The 16258-nt window shown below is 41.4% G+C and overlaps 1 protein-coding gene and 1 pseudogene across 1 annotated transcript in view; both read right to left on the bottom strand.

Moving 5' to 3' along the window:
* Positions 1 to 3517, bottom strand: part of LOC102497652 (cyclin-dependent kinase 1-like) — a 44963-nt pseudogene extending 41446 nt beyond the window's left edge.
* BTBD9 (BTB domain containing 9) overlaps positions 1 to 16258 on the bottom strand; it is a 431835-nt gene that overhangs the window by 249927 nt on the left and 165650 nt on the right. The gene's annotated exons all lie outside the window — the stretch shown is intronic.

Raw genomic sequence — 16258 nt, 5'->3', positions numbered from 1 at the left:
TTTTTTTTTTTTTTTAATTTCAGTTGTAAGTTTTGTAAAGTGACTTAGAAATTCCCAGTCTGGCCCACTACAGACAGCTGCATATGATGAATGGCTATAACCCCAAGGGTGACTTTCCCACAGACTATACAAGGTGGTAATCACTGGATTTTTTCATGGTATGGTCTTGCTACCAACTCTGCTTAATATTTAGAAAATAATTTCTTCTGACTAAACTCTTATTTTAATTCAAACTGAATTTCTTCCTTTCCTCACCACTCTCACCTCCCTCCCTTTTTCCTAATTTTTTTTAAAGAATTATTTATTATCATTATTTTCCAATTTTGATCAGAGGGAGACAGAGAAAAAGAGAGAGAGAGAACAAGTCATCAGGTCTGGGACTCAAACCATGGTTGGCTGTCTGTGGGAGTCCAGCATCTTTAATGACCACACCACCTGCCAGTCCCCTTTCCTTCATTTTTCAAAAAAACTATTTCCTCATGAAGGACAGTACCATTCATTCCAGCAAAGGTGTTGCTGTGGTACAGCGTGTGACTGTGAGGCTGACCCATGTGGGAGGTCTGGGTTCCCGCCCTCAGTATGCCGGACACGTGCATGCCCATATTCTGGAGCCGGCTGGCAGAGGATCATGGCATTGAGGCCCTGTTATGTGTGTGCTGAGGGGCCTTCTCTTTCTCAGAAGAAATAAATATACAGACTTTAAAAAAAAAAAAAAAAAAAGCATTCTTACCTGAAGTATTGATAAAACACCTCTCCAGTCACATACATAAACTAAGAACGGCAACCTGAAATGCCCCTGTGAGGCCTGGGTAGAGGATGAAAGCACATGAGTTTATGCTAAACTAACTGCAGAGGACGGTAGAACTGGTGGTGTCAGAGTTTTCTTTATTTTGAGAGCAGTTGATGATTGGGATATCTTTATGCAAAATCAGACAGGGTCTCACTGTGTCACGACCCTCCTGCCTCAGTCTCCTGAGTAGCTGGGAACTACAGGCACATGGCACTGTGGGCAGATTTTTCAGGTGGGCTGGGAATCGAACCCAGTCCTCCCATGTGACTAAAGCCTGCCAAGCAGCAGGGTCCAAAGCATGCCACCACACCTGGGCTAAAATTTCCCAACTTTTAAGAGCTGGCATCTAATTCAGATCTTATTCTGTTTTACGCCTGAAAAAATGCCACTTTCTAGACCTATAGTTCATAAGGCCTGTTTTAAATCTTTTCTCAGGAGCCTTATCCTGTAAGCAATTAATCATCTGGTTTGCTTTTCTTTTTGTGTGTGTATATCTGTATTCTTTCCCTTTTTTTAAGTTAAAAATTTTTTAAATTTATTTTATATATTCAATCACAATACATCACTTAACTTATAAAGAGATTTACCCAACATGAATATACCTCACACTAGTCCAGTTGCGGACACTATACATGTTATCAACAGACAATCCTTTCTGTGTCCCATGAATATCTTGTCTATTTTTCTCCTTAATTTTTTCCCTCACACTCTCACCCTTTTCCCACCCTCTTCCCATACTGTCTCCAGTATCCATAATTGCTTTTGTCTTCTTTAGATCAGCCAGTTACTCATCACTTTTCAAAATATAGAAATCAAAACTTATGTAAGTTTTCAAGAATGTGATGTGAGCCAGCAGGTGGCATAGTGGCTAAGGCACTGGACTCCCACATGGACGACCATGGTTTGAGTCCTGGAGTCAGAGGCTTAAAAATCATGCCAGGTGCGTGCGTGTGTGTGTGTGTGTGTGTGCACACATGCACCCAAATTCCCGAGGGGAGAATGGAGAAGGAATTACAGAGTGGCTAGCCCCCCTGGGGGGGGGTGATCTTGCTTTCCCTTTCACTGTTTCTCTCTCAGGTGAGCTCACACACCCTATGGCAAAAAAAAAAAAAAAAAAAAAGTGTGCTACGACTGGTACGCAGTATAACATCTTAGTTTACATGCCATTGTCCTGTACAAGCAATTTATATTACTTAATTTCTTTATGGAGTAGCATACCAGCCTATGCTGGGACTTGCTCATTCACACAGCTACTTTTTTTAAAAAAAAAATGTGCCAGAGGGTACATGCGTTTGCCAGAGAGAGTGGGGTGAGAAGGCACCCCGCTGTGGGACATGCTGGCACAAGTGTTTCTCCTACGTTTCTCTCCTTTCAGGACTTTGAGCATGCACACACACATGCCCAGCATGTTTTTCAAGCCACCAGTCAGAGACTCGAATCATGTACTTGGTCACTTGGGATCCAGCCACCTTAACTTGTAGGTCACAGGCTGGTGCCAATAATATATTTCTTAAAGTTTATTAAGGTTTTTCTTTTTTTTGAGGACTGAGAGAAGGAGAGAGACAGAGACAGAGGGACTCCCAACATACAGGCTTGCCATGCTGCAATCCCCTTGCCCCAACCTTGCCCTTCCAACCAGTCAGGATGACGCACACCTGCAGGGGTAGCTGGCGTGTCCAAGTTGACCTTGGTACCAACACCGGGGTCTTTCCATATGGTTCCAACATTGTGAAGCAGCACGTGACTCCCTTTGCCACCATAGCTGAGTCTCTCTCTCTCTTTTTAAATAGTTCATATTAGAAACCTATTCCTTTGATTCCTGGTCCAGCCCTCTGCCTGAATGACCTACTGTATACTCTTCAAGAAGTTCCCTAGCCATAAAATGGGAATAATACTAATGGATGGGACTGTTGGAAGACTGAAGTGACATGTAAAATATCCTACATGACGCCTGGCACGGGGACACACGTAGCAGACAAGTCACTGAGGCTGTTCTCGTGTTGATGCTAGGATGCCAGCTACGTGCCCATGTAACACTGGTACAGCAGAATACCCCCAAAAGTTTCACCCAAGTTTCAGGGCTACAGCTATGATCTCCTCTTTATGTTTGCGGATTGTCTATCATTGAAAGAGACTTACCAACTGACAAAATCCATTGTTTGCAAAAACACAGTCATTGCTATTCAGTGCCTCGCGCTTGTCAAGGTGCCTATTTTAAGTGGATTGTTTGATGATATGTTGTGATATCCTCCCTGGTATCTGGAATAGGAAGGCATCTATAATTGCTGGGTCATTCAGAAGCTATTCTCTAGTTTCTACAGCTGTCTTCTGGCACTCAAAAATAATAGCTAATAGTGGCTCTACCAATAAATTCTACTAATTCTTTGAATAATGAAGGATGCAAGTCACAGGGCCCTGTTGATTTAAATTCATCATTTCCCTCCAACCATATATTATTAAAAAAATTTTTCCCCCTCAGACCTATATCCTGTCTCTGGCTACTGCCCTTGCTCTTCTCTTTCTTTCACATCAATCTTGACTTTCTTTCTTCCCATTTACTCCCCAGCATGCTGCCGTCAGTTTCTGCGTCCCACGCCAATGGATTTGCTCGGGCGTTCTTCAGCCCCGCTGACTGATGTGCACTCTAACGTGGCCGACTGCCCGTTCTTCTGAGACCCACCTCTCCTCTTTCTGATCTCCCTGCCTCCTCCGACGTTCTTCGTCCATACCGTTCTCTTCCCTGCACAGTCCTCTTAATTCTGTCCCTAAACACAGGCGTTAAGAGTCTCACCTGTACTTCTCATTTTACTCTGTACATCTGTCCTAGGCACTCTCATTCGAATCATGACTTCAGCTACTATCTTTAAGCTACTAACACCCAAACATGTAAGTACTCAGCGCCAGGCCCAAACTTCCAGATGCTGGCTGGACACCTCCCCTAAAATAAAAGGTTTTACAGGCATGTTAAGGCCTAAACGTCAAAAATAAAAACAACCATCTCAATGTTCTCGCTCTAAATTGTTCTTTTTCCTTTGTCAACCTAGCAAATGGCATCATTATCCACACAGGCACCAGTGATAGGCAAACTAACCCCCCCCAAATGTCCATGTTCTAATCCCCAGAATCTGTGAATAGATTAGGTAATATGACAAAGGAATGATGGTTGCAGATGAAATTAAAGTTGCTGATTAGCTGACTTTAAAATGGGGAGATTATTTACCCTGCATTATACAGGTGAGATTAATGTAATCACACAGACCTCTAAGTATGGAAGAGGAGGGTGGAGAGCCAGTGTTAGTGACACAATGTGAGAATCAACCAGCCACTGCTGGCTTTGAAAATGCCATGAGTTAAGAAAGATGGGCAGTCTGTAGAATTTGAAAAGGGGAGGAAAAAAAGGTTCCTTGTAAGAGCCTTCAAAAGAAGACACTTAGTATTGGCAGAAATGTAAAGAAATGGAGCAAAATTACACTTAACAGACTCCCATAGTACCAACACGGCATGTCAGACTGGAGGAAAACATTTCTGATTAGCCCCGATGCTGGGAGTGGGGGTGACGTCAAGGCCGCGGAGCCCGTTTCAGTGGTGCACAGTTGCTCAATTGCCATCTTTCAGCCTGTGCATCAGCTACAAAGCACTGCCACGCGGCGCACCAATCTGGGACAGCCACGGAAGGACTCGGCCCCTTTCTACTCCAGCCCTCAGCATCGCTAAAGAACTATTAAACATAATTTTTTGAAAGGGTACCAAATAACTAGTCTGTCCAAGATCCGGAAGCGATTTTCTTGCACCCTGTGGCTCTGTCTGTGGCATGTAGGTTTCATCCCTTGCCCAAGGACCTTATCTATTTGTAAAGGCTGGATAGTATGCCACTTCAGTAGCCCCTTTGCACTCTTTTTTTTCTAAACGTCAGTCAGAGAGTATGTGTGCTCAGCAGGGAGAAGGCGACAGAGATGGGGGCGGAGAGTCAGAAAGCATTAACCCCACCACCACCACCAAGGGGAACGGTCACATTGCAATCCCTTTCCCTCCATCCTTCCCTCCTTCAGGATCTTGGGCATGTACACACACATACCCAGCACATTTTTCAAGCCACCATTTCCAGGACTCACACCTCAATAAAAGAGAGAGAGAGAGAGAGAGAGAGAGAGAGGGAGAGAGAGAGTCTTTTTAAAAGTCATTAGTTGTCAGCTTTCTGCCATGGGAAAAGAAAGCAGCTGAAAAACGGAGCCTTAGAACTCTTACCTTCTATAATTGAAGAATGTTTTTTAAATTATCATTTATGTCTTTGCTCATGGCCCATAAAGAGTCATCCATATAGGATCCAGTCACCTTAACCACCATGTACCATCTGGCCCTCTGCACTCTTTAAAAATAATTTTTATTATCGCCAACAGGCACATGTACTTGCCAGAGATGGGGTGGAGGTGCTAAAGCACCACTCAGTGGGGCATGATCATGCAGCAATACTTTTTCCTTCATTTGTCCATCCCACCAGGATTTGGGAAGACGTGCACCTGGGATGTTTTTCAAATTCCTGGGGCTAGAATTTGACCGGAGACCCTGCTCCTGTGCACAGGGCTTGACTGTGATGCTACACGGTCAGCCAACCTCCTACACACTCACACACCTGGTGCACACTCCCTGTTGCACTTACCTCACTTAGACAAGGGTTTTTTTTTTTTAACCCATATCCTTTCCGTTTTACAGGCATGTTAAGGCCTAAACGTCAAAAATAAAAACAACCATCTCAATGTTCTCGCTCTAAATTGTTCTTTTTCCTTTGTCAACCTAGCAAATGGCATCATTATCCACACAGGCACCAGTGATAGGCAAACTAACCCCCCCCAAATGTCCATGTTCTAATCCCCAGAATCTGTGAATAGATTAGGTAATATGACAAAGGAATGATGGTTGCAGATGAAATTAAAGTTGCTGATTAGCTGACTTTAAAATGGGGAGATTATTTACCCTGCATTATACAGGTGAGATTAATGTAATCACACAGACCTCTAAGTATGGAAGAGGAGGGTGGAGAGCCAGTGTTAGTGACACAATGTGAGAATCAACCAGCCACTGCTGGCTTTGAAAATGCCATGAGTTAAGAAAGATGGGCAGTCTGTAGAATTTGAAAAGGGGAGGAAAAAAAGGTTCCTTGTAAGAGCCTTCAAAAGAAGACACTTAGTATTGGCAGAAATGTAAAGAAATGGAGCAAAATTACACTTAACAGACTCCCATAGTACCAACACGGCATGTCAGACTGGAGGAAAACATTTCTGATTAGCCCCGATGCTGGGAGTGGGGGTGACGTCAAGGCCGCGGAGCCCGTTTCAGTGGTGCACAGTTGCTCAATTGCCATCTTTCAGCCTGTGCATCAGCTACAAAGCACTGCCACGCGGCGCACCAATCTGGGACAGCCACGGAAGGACTCGGCCCCTTTCTACTCCAGCCCTCAGCATCGCTAAAGAACTATTAAACATAATTTTTTGAAAGGGTACCAAATAACTAGTCTGTCCAAGATCCGGAAGCGATTTTCTTGCACCCTGTGGCTCTGTCTGTGGCATGTAGGTTTCATCCCTTGCCCAAGGACCTTATCTATTTGTAAAGGCTGGATAGTATGCCACTTCAGTAGCCCCTTTGCACTCTTTTTTTTCTAAACGTCAGTCAGAGAGTATGTGTGCTCAGCAGGGAGAAGGCGACAGAGATGGGGGCGGAGAGTCAGAAAGCATTAACCCCACCACCACCACCAAGGGGAACGGTCACATTGCAATCCCTTTCCCTCCATCCTTCCCTCCTTCAGGATCTTGGGCATGTACACACACATACCCAGCACATTTTTCAAGCCACCATTTCCAGGACTCACACCTCAATAAAAGAGAGAGAGAGAGAGAGAGAGAGAGAGAGGGAGAGAGAGAGTCTTTTTAAAAGTCATTAGTTGTCAGCTTTCTGCCATGGGAAAAGAAAGCAGCTGAAAAACGGAGCCTTAGAACTCTTACCTTCTATAATTGAAGAATGTTTTTTAAATTATCATTTATGTCTTTGCTCATGGCCCATAAAGAGTCATCCATATAGGATCCAGTCACCTTAACCACCATGTACCATCTGGCCCTCTGCACTCTTTAAAAATAATTTTTATTATCGCCAACAGGCACATGTACTTGCCAGAGATGGGGTGGAGGGGAGAAAGCACCACTCAGTGGGGCATGATCATGCAGCAATACTTTTTCCTTCATTTGTCCATCCCACCAGGATTTGGGAAGACGTGCACCTGGGATGTTTTTCAAATTCCTGGGGCTAGAATTTGACCGGAGACCCTGCTCCTGTGCACAGGGCTTGACTGTGATGCTACACGGTCAGCCAACCTCCTACACACTCACACACCTGGTGCACACTCCCTGTTGCACTTACCTCACTTAGACAAGGGTTTTTTTTTTTTTAACCCATATCCTTTCCTTGACATGTAATCTCCTGGCAGGTAAGGCTTTGCTTTATTTACTTCTGTCCTCTAGCACCTAATGAAGTATTGACACAAAATCTAGTTATCTACTGACTATTCTGAGTTTTTATTTTTCCATAATATGAAGTAGCATTTGTTTTGGATAACTAATAACACAGCTAACTTTTCCCATAGGGAACGTTGTTTTTTGTTTTGTTTTGTTTTGTTTTTTGGGGTTTTTTTTTTGTTGTTTGTGTGTGTGTGTGTGTTTTTGGAGAAGTTTTTGCTATAGGGCGCGAATGCTCACCAGAAAGACAGAGAGAGAGAGACAGAGAGACAGAAGGCAAGAAATCACCTCCTAGGGGGGATGGCCACACCTCAATCCCTTCTCCTCCTTTCTCCTCTTGGGATTTTGGGCATGCACACACACGCATCTGGCGTGAGTTTAAGCCACTGGGTCTGGGATTCAAATTGTGGTTGACTACATGGGAGTCCAGCGACATAGCCATTATGCTAACTGCTGGTCCCAGGAAAGATTTTTTTAAAAAAGAGAAAGAGAGGATCTTTTTTAAAGTCATTAGTTGTCAGCTTTCTGCCATAGGAAAAAAAAGCAGCTGAAAAATGGAGCCTAGAACTCTTACCTTCTATAATTGAAGAATGTTTTTTTCTATTATCATTTATGTCTTTGCTTATGGCCCATAAAGAGTCAGATTTAACTGCACTGGAAATTTAAGGGAAAAATATAAAAGATCTTGATGAAACAAAAGTGTTGGTATGAGATGAGCCTTCCAAGGGAAATAAATTACACAAAATCACTCTTTCTGACTCTAAGTACAGAAAGAAATATGTGTAGGGTTGCACAACTACCATGTAAATGCGTTAAGGCTCAGGTGCAGAAATTGGCCTAATTCTATATAAGGCTGTCCATTTGCAAATAAGACAGTCTGGATCCATCTTCCCAAGTATATTCAGCATTTCCCTTTTCCACCTCTACCACTTCTACTCCTCTGCCCTCCTACCAGCCCAGGCAGAGCGAGAGACGGGGGAGGGGAGAGAGAGAGAGGAAGAGGAAGAGGAGGAGGGGAGAATGTGTATGTACGAGTGTGAGTGAGTAGTGAGTTTCCTGGTTGCCATAGGAGACCCTTAGGAAAATCCTTTAATGGAGGCTGACATTTCCCAGGCCCCTCTAGTGTAATGATTTTCTTCCTCATGGCAGTATTTCTCAACCTGTTTTTCATCACCATTCCTCTATGGAGCTTTTTAAGACATTTTTTTCCCTAATCCTCCCACCACCCATGAAATTTTAGTACCACAACTGTACTAGATAGTTGTTTATATACTGTATGTATTCTGTATTTTTATTCATAAAAACAGTAAGCTGTCTTAGACCCCAGGACAATTCTTCACTCCCTTGGGGCAATATCACCCTGGAGGAGAACGTAAGGACTGGGGGATATGTGGGTATGACGGCTGCTGCTCTGAAGCCCCGTAGGCTAAAGGTCACTAAACTTACAAAGCAGCAAGACAGGCAGGCTAAAGATCATTAAATCCAACCATATGAAATAACTATGGCCTTGTGTTTACGGAAAATAAGTAACAGATGAAATTTATGGGGCTTGCCCTTATTTAGGAATACTGCTAGTTTACTTTTTTCTTTTTCTTTCTTTTTCAAAAGCACGAGAGAGAGAGAGACAGCCTCTTACGTCTAGTCATACCGCAATCCCCTTTCCCCAGTCCTCCAGCCCACTGGATCTTGGGCACTCAACCTCATGTCTGGCATGTTTCAGACTGATCAAGTTGGGAATTCCAACTGCAGTCTCCAGGTGGTATCAAATTCTCTATCTCTATTTTTTTTTTGAGACAGATTCTTGCTATAGAGTGCATGCACTCACCAGAGAGACTGAGACAAAGAGACAGAAAGTGAGAAATCCCCCCACCCCAGGGAGAAATGGCCATGCCGTAATCCCTTCTCCTCCATTCTGCTCTCAGGATTTGGGGCATGTATGCACACACACCTGGCGTGAGTTTTAAGCCGCTGGATCTGGGACTCAAAAGGTGGTCGACTACATGGGAGTCCAATAACAAAACCATTATGCATCTGCTGGTCCCCTCTTTTTTAAAAACACACACAAATTTTATTGCCAGAGTCAGAGAGAATATGCATTCACTAAAGAGAGAGAGAAAAAGGAAGCACCCCCGAGTGATGGATGGCCGTGCCACAATCCCTTCTTCTCTATTCTGTCAGGACTTTGGGCATGCACACGTGCCCAGTGTGTTTCTCTAGTCACTCAGGCCAGGACTCCAAATTCATTTGGCCACGTGGGCCCCAGGTTCCTATGCGTTTCTCATATCCATCCCTATTACCAAGTAAGTCCCATCAGTTCTAGGTTCAGAGATGTCAGTTCTTAAGCAATCCCAATTTCAATTGATGGATATATAAGAAAAATATAGTATATTCATATCATAGAATATTAGGCATAAAAATAAATGATGTAATGATAATTGCTGAAGCATGGATGAACCATGAAAACATTATCCTGTGAAAAAAAAAAGCCAGACATGAAAGGCCACATATTATAAGATTTCATTTATATAAAACATCCAGAATAGGTAAATCTATACAGAAAATAAATCAGTACCTGCTCAGGACTAGGAGATGGCCGACAGGGAATGATAGCTAAAGGACATAGGGTTGCTTTCAAAGGTGATGATACACTCTAAAATTAATTGTGATAGCAGTAACTGCACAACTTTGAATACACCAAAAATCACTGAGCTCTACACTGTATACAGGTGAATAGAATGGTATGTGAATTACATCTCATAAAGCTGTTACAAAAAATAGTACCTTAATACAGAAATATTTATGAAGTAGGAGATAGGCACACATATAATCAGGGTATAGACCTGTGAGATGTACCCATCTTCTAAGGTGGAGTCACTCTGGCCAAGCTTTTAGTAAAAGTCATTCACTGCTCTCACTAGTAATCAAAAATTAGCTCTCACTACTTCCTCACACAGAGAACTCCTTACAACCAGAGCTGTTTACAGTCTGCTTGAGATAATGACAGCTAAAACTAACATTTTCCATATCACTGCAACATTCCAAACAAAGAGTGTATTCTCTTTTGGTCTGAAGAGCAAGACAGCAAAAGACCCTGAATAATAATAACTTGCCATGAGCTATTGTTTGAGAAATGGGAACACAGCATGAGGGCTTGTACCTACAAGATAAGAGAGTCTAAATAAGTTTACATTTTATAAGTGTAAGAGAAAAATATAACAAAGAATAAGATTTCATCTTAGACTTATGGGAGATGTGATAGAAATGAGAAACTATGGATCACAGACCTCAAACAAAAATCTGTCAAATGTTAATTAATTGAGGTCTGAATATCTAAAGTCTTGTGTTTTGTAAGCCCTCTCCCAAATAGAAGAATGACATGAATCACCTGACATGTAACCCCTCTAGAGAAATGTATGCACAAGTCCCTCCTTGCAGGGATAAAAAATCCTTCATTTCAGCTCCTCTTTGGCAACCCATTTTTTGGGATCCATGTCCCGCTTAGGATCTCTGTTCCTCCTGCCCTCTCCCAATAAACTCTACTTTACTATCCCATCTGTGTGTCCACACCTCTAATTCTTCATGACCGTGTGTCAATAACCTGGTCAACTTGTGGCTCTGGATTCAGCACTAGTGTTAGGCCTGATCACCCCAACTTCCTGCATCATTTGGACATCTCACTTTTTGAGAATTTTAAATCAGTCTTTGTACTTGACCAACTGAAATTTGAGTCCCAGACCTGGTGGTTTGAAAATCACACAGGGTGTGTATGCATGCATGCCCAAAATTCCAGGAGGAATTTTGGGCCATCCCTGTGGGGGTGAGTTCTCACATTCCCTGTGGGGGATGAGTTCTCACATTCCCTCTCTCTCCAGCAAGCACATCCCTGTGGGGGCGAGTTCTCACATTCCCTCTCTCTCCAGCAAGCACATGCACCCTATAGTGAAAACCTTAAAAAAAAAAAAAAATCAGAATACAACTCAGTCCACAAAGAAGATAAACTACAATTTTGGAAGACTCTAAAACATTGACTTAAAAAAAAATCTTTTTAGGTTTTTGCCATAGGGTGTACAAGCTCGCTGGAGAGCGACACTGAGAGACAAAGTGAGAAATCACCCCCGGGGCATAGCCATGCCACAATCCCTTCTCCTCCACTCTTCTATTGTGATTTTGAGCATGTGCACACATGCACCTGGAATGATTTTAAAGCCTCCAGGTCCAGGACTCAAACCACAGATGGCCATGTGGGAGATCACACCTTAACCAACATGCCATCTGCTGGTCCCTTGGCTTAAAATATTTTTAAGAGAAAATATTTTAATGCTTTTATGGTACTTTCAACAAACTAAATGCCCAATGACAAAATAATACAAATAAATTATACTAGACTTGAAATAGTCAAAACTGACTCATCCCAAGGTACTCACAAATTTACAGACTCTGAAAAACCACTGACAACATCTCATTTTCCTAACAAATACATAAAACTGAAAAAAAAAATCCTCTTGAGCTTTTAATTATTCTGTAAGTAGAAAATTACAGTAATTTGTAAGACTAATAAAGTGAATTTTGTCACTAAAATTAATACAGTTCTGGGGCCAGCAGATTGCATAATGGTTACACAACGCTTGACTCTCATGTGGTCAACAATGGTTCAAGTCCTAGACCCAGCAGTTTCAAACTCATGACAGGCACATGTGCAGGCATGTCCAAAATCCTGAGAGGAGAATGGAAGAAAAGGGATTGCGGTGAGGTCACTGTCCCAGGGGGTGATTTCTCACTTTCTAGCTCTCTGTCTCTCCCGTGACTATATGCATCCTAGAGCAAAAATCTCTCTCCAAAAAAAAAAAAAAAACAGTTTGGTATCATTACTATGGTGACCAATACCCCAAGAACTTACATAACTCTACAAGGGTATTTTTCTTTAATTGCTTTATAAGAGTTATTGTGCACATAAGGGCCAACAGCAAACAATAAGGTGGCACTGGACCCTTCTGTTAGACAGGGACTATGCTTACAAGAAAGTCATCTGGCACCCACGGGGCAATAACAGGAATGACTCAGCCTGTGCCTCAATAAAATACCAAGGTCATAGACTTTGTGAACGTTTCTTGTTAAATCCAACAGAAAGGCTTTATCAGAAAGATGAAATAGCATGCAACCATTAAAACCGCAGTGCTACATGGAGATGGTTTAAAAAATAATGTCGTGTAAGAAAAAGCACATTTTGAATGACTTTATAATCTTTGTTTCCTTTATAATGTATACTTTATAACATTTTATAATAGTTGAATAAGGTTAAAAAAAAAAAAAAAGGTTGTTCGGTGCTAGGAATCTTACAAGTTTTACCCAGTCGTATTTCCTTCTGTGATACCGTAAAATGTATTTAATAAAAATGTATTAGAAAACAGTTTTAGCAGGCATGATTATTTAGGAGATTATCTTACCCATTTGTTTATTGATACATGTTTTAGTTTTGTTCTTAATTATTCAGTAATTTATAACCTTGACTCAAATCTTTTTTATACATACTGTCCTAGGCTCCTTTACAGGTGGGACAGCAAATCTCGAAGACGTCTGCTTCTCTTTACAGGCCTTTGGGTAAAGGCACATGAACTAAAGGATTCTGGGAGCTGAGAGTGATAAAGCCAGTCAACCGTTTTCATCCATGACCAAATAAAATGGGTGAGAAGTAAACTCCACTGAATTTTGAGATTACACCAAACAGTAAGGCACTAGCCAGGTGCTAGAAGTTCTGACCAAAGTTAAACTGTAGACAATATAAACAATTAAGTTCATTAATGACAAGTACAGGGTGTAGAAATAATGGGGGGAAAAAAGGAAAGGGAATGGAGAGTATAAAGTGCAAAAAGCTTGGCCAAAGCTATGAAGTCTACTGCCGGGATACGATCAGATACTCTCAGTTTCATTCACGATCAGTGGTCATGGGCTCAGAATACAGCAAGGATTGGGGCTGATTAAGAAACAACTCTTCTTGGCTGAAAACACACACAGCTGTAAACCTCCAGACCAAGTTATTTTTCTAAATAGAAGGGTTTATTTTGGGGAGAGGAAGGGAAATGGTATCTCCCTAGGGGCATTCTGGAATCTTCTGGAGCCCTATTGTCTTCCAATCTAATTCTTCCCTCTCACTTCTCCTTCATGGCACAGCTGGAACATAATACTGATTTATTTAAGCTTCCTTTTCAGTGTGATATAACCAATACGCTCAAAAATAGATGAAGTATAAAGATATAACTCAGCAGACTGTTGTAAAATGAACTCCTACCCAGCACTCAGAAGCCTCCAGGTCCTCTTCCCAAGTCTTGATAGCTAATAAATAAGTTTTCTCACCCTGTTCTCCTTCATACGTGACTTGGCTATTTTTCACCTTTTATATTTCTTTATAAATTTAGAATCAGCCTACTCAATTCCACTTAAAAATCAGTTGGGGTTATATTGATTTTTAAAAAAATATATATGTGCATGTTGTTAGGGTATATATTCTATAAATTCTATTTCAGGACTGTATGGGGCACTACATAATATATCTTTGAAAAAGGAGATGTTGGTCCTGATAGGGACAAGAACCAATATCCTAAATGAAATAAAGAATAAATTGTGGAACCCTTCCCTGTAGAACAGGGATCTATATTTTAAGACTAGCTCTTTTGTGAAAAACTAGACTCACCCAAGAAGAACAACGAGAATATCACCATTTGAAAATCTTTCTTCGATGTCATGATCTGCCAAACTAATTTTTGTACACAGGATATTTTAGGTACAAATATGCCTTGACATTCTAACTAAATCCATTAATTCCATTATAAATTATAAAATAACCAAAGGACACACATACTAATGCCAAACAGTCATTATAAATAAACCCCTCATCTTTATTTGGTAATTAGAGCCAAAATGGTAAATAAAACTTGAAACTCATCATTAAAAGGATAAAAGTTAGCACTGATATTTTGTAGTTAAATTATATAATAAAAAAATATACATCAGATAAAATGAATGAAAAGAATATCTTTAGAATCTTAAAAACTCAATTCAGGGGGCCAGCAGAAGGCCTGGTGGCTAAGGCACTGGACTCCCACATAACTGCAATTTATTTTTTCTTTTCTTTTTTTGGAGAGGTTTTTGCTATAGGGCGTGTGTGCTCACCAGACAGAGAGAGACAGAGAGATATAAAGCAAGAGATCACCCCCCCAGGGGGGATGGCCACGCTGCAATCCTTTCTCCTCCATTCTCCTCTTGGGATCTTGGGCACTCATGCACATGCACATGGCGTGAGTTTAAGCCACCGGGTCCGGGACTCAAACCGCAGTTGACTACATGGGATTCCAGTGACATAGCCATTAAGCCAACTGCTGGTCCCCTTTACTGTGTTTTGAGTCCTGGACATGGCAGCTTGAAAATCATGCCTGGTGTGTGCTTATGTGTGCCCAAAACCCCGGGAGGAGAATGGCAGAGAAGGGACTGAGGCATGGCCATCCCCCCTGGGGGATGATTTCACACTTTCCCTCTCACTGTCTGTCTCTCTCTCCAGCAAGCACACTTACCCTTACCCTATGGCAAAAACCTAAAAAACAGAAAAAGAAGTCAATTCGGGTCTGTTGGTCTAAGGCAAATAAATTATTACATTTTTAAATAATTTACAACAGGGTCCATGACCTGGTCAGCTCTTTCACTTACTGTCTACATGACCTTGGCCAGATTACTTGGCCTTTCAGAAGCTTGATTTCCTTATCTGCAAAACAGAAATACTATCAATACCAGCAATCAGTTTTAAGAATATATCATTGGAGATAAGTATTCAAAGCAGCTAGGAGCTGGGCACCTAGGAAGAACTAAGTAAAATATGTCTATTGGTATTCTTTTAAACCCACTCATTGACTAATTACAACTTGTGAATGAGCGAATAAGTTTCATAAGGGTTATATCTCTGAGGCATTTGCATCTTAAGGCTTCTACTTCCAACTGTGGAATAAAAATCTTTGTCTCCTTTAAATAAATTTTAGGCATCAGCAAGCAGATGGTATAGTCCATTCAAAATTCATCCTAGAAGGTCATACTGCCCATTCAGTTTATATGGAAGAATTCTGAAGCAATTGAGAAATTCTCTGTGATACAGAAAAATGTAATATTGCTTAACAATTGGCTTGATGACAGTGCACAAGCTCATTGTAAATTTTCAGTCAATTATGGACCACAAATATATTAGGTACATCTCCCACCCTACTAGACTCGAATCTAAATGAGTTTCAAGTTTCTGAAAGTTCATCTCTTTTCAAAATATGGAGGTCTTTCTTCTACTGGAAATATTCAGAAGAATATACTAGAAAACAATATGATGTGATAGAAAAAGCTATGAACATATGGCCAAGAGGAGTAGATTTTCATTCTAGCGGTAACACTTATAAGAGTAGTGTGACATTAGGCAGCAGATTTAACTTCTACAGGTCTCAATATCTCATCTAAAAAGTTGAAGGATGACTTTGGACTCCTCCCAAGCTCTGAGACTCTTATGTGTAAGGTATATCCAGGGAAAGGCAAAGAAAGAGGGAGTCCCAGTCTGTCCTTGTAATCACATAGTACATGATAAGCCCATCCAGAAGCTCAATCTGTTATAATTCTTGGTATCTCTACAAAAAGAAGGTACAAATGGACCTGCATGAGGAGAAAAGTGGCTGTCTAGAGCTGATTCAAGCCTATTCCCAAGAGTTTGCAGTAAATAATAAAGAATGTTTGATGTGGAACCATGCCCGGACTAGGAGACAGACCATGTAGCCTCCAACACTACCTACAGGGCCTGAATGAACATCCCAGGGTACCTCTCTGCCCTCTACAGCACTATAATGCTCATGGACACATTACAAGAAATTGCTGTGCCTTTAGCACTTTATGGGAAGTACTGCCAAGCTCTAAGCTGCATATTAAAATTACCCAAGCTTTAAAATAC

Source organism: Tupaia chinensis, unplaced genomic scaffold, assembly GCF_000334495.1.
Source record: "Tupaia chinensis unplaced genomic scaffold, TupChi_1.0 Scaffold000238_1, whole genome shotgun sequence".
Classification (NCBI taxonomy): Eukaryota; Metazoa; Chordata; class Mammalia; order Scandentia; family Tupaiidae; genus Tupaia; species Tupaia belangeri.
This window is presented reverse-complemented; position numbering and strand designations above follow the sequence as displayed.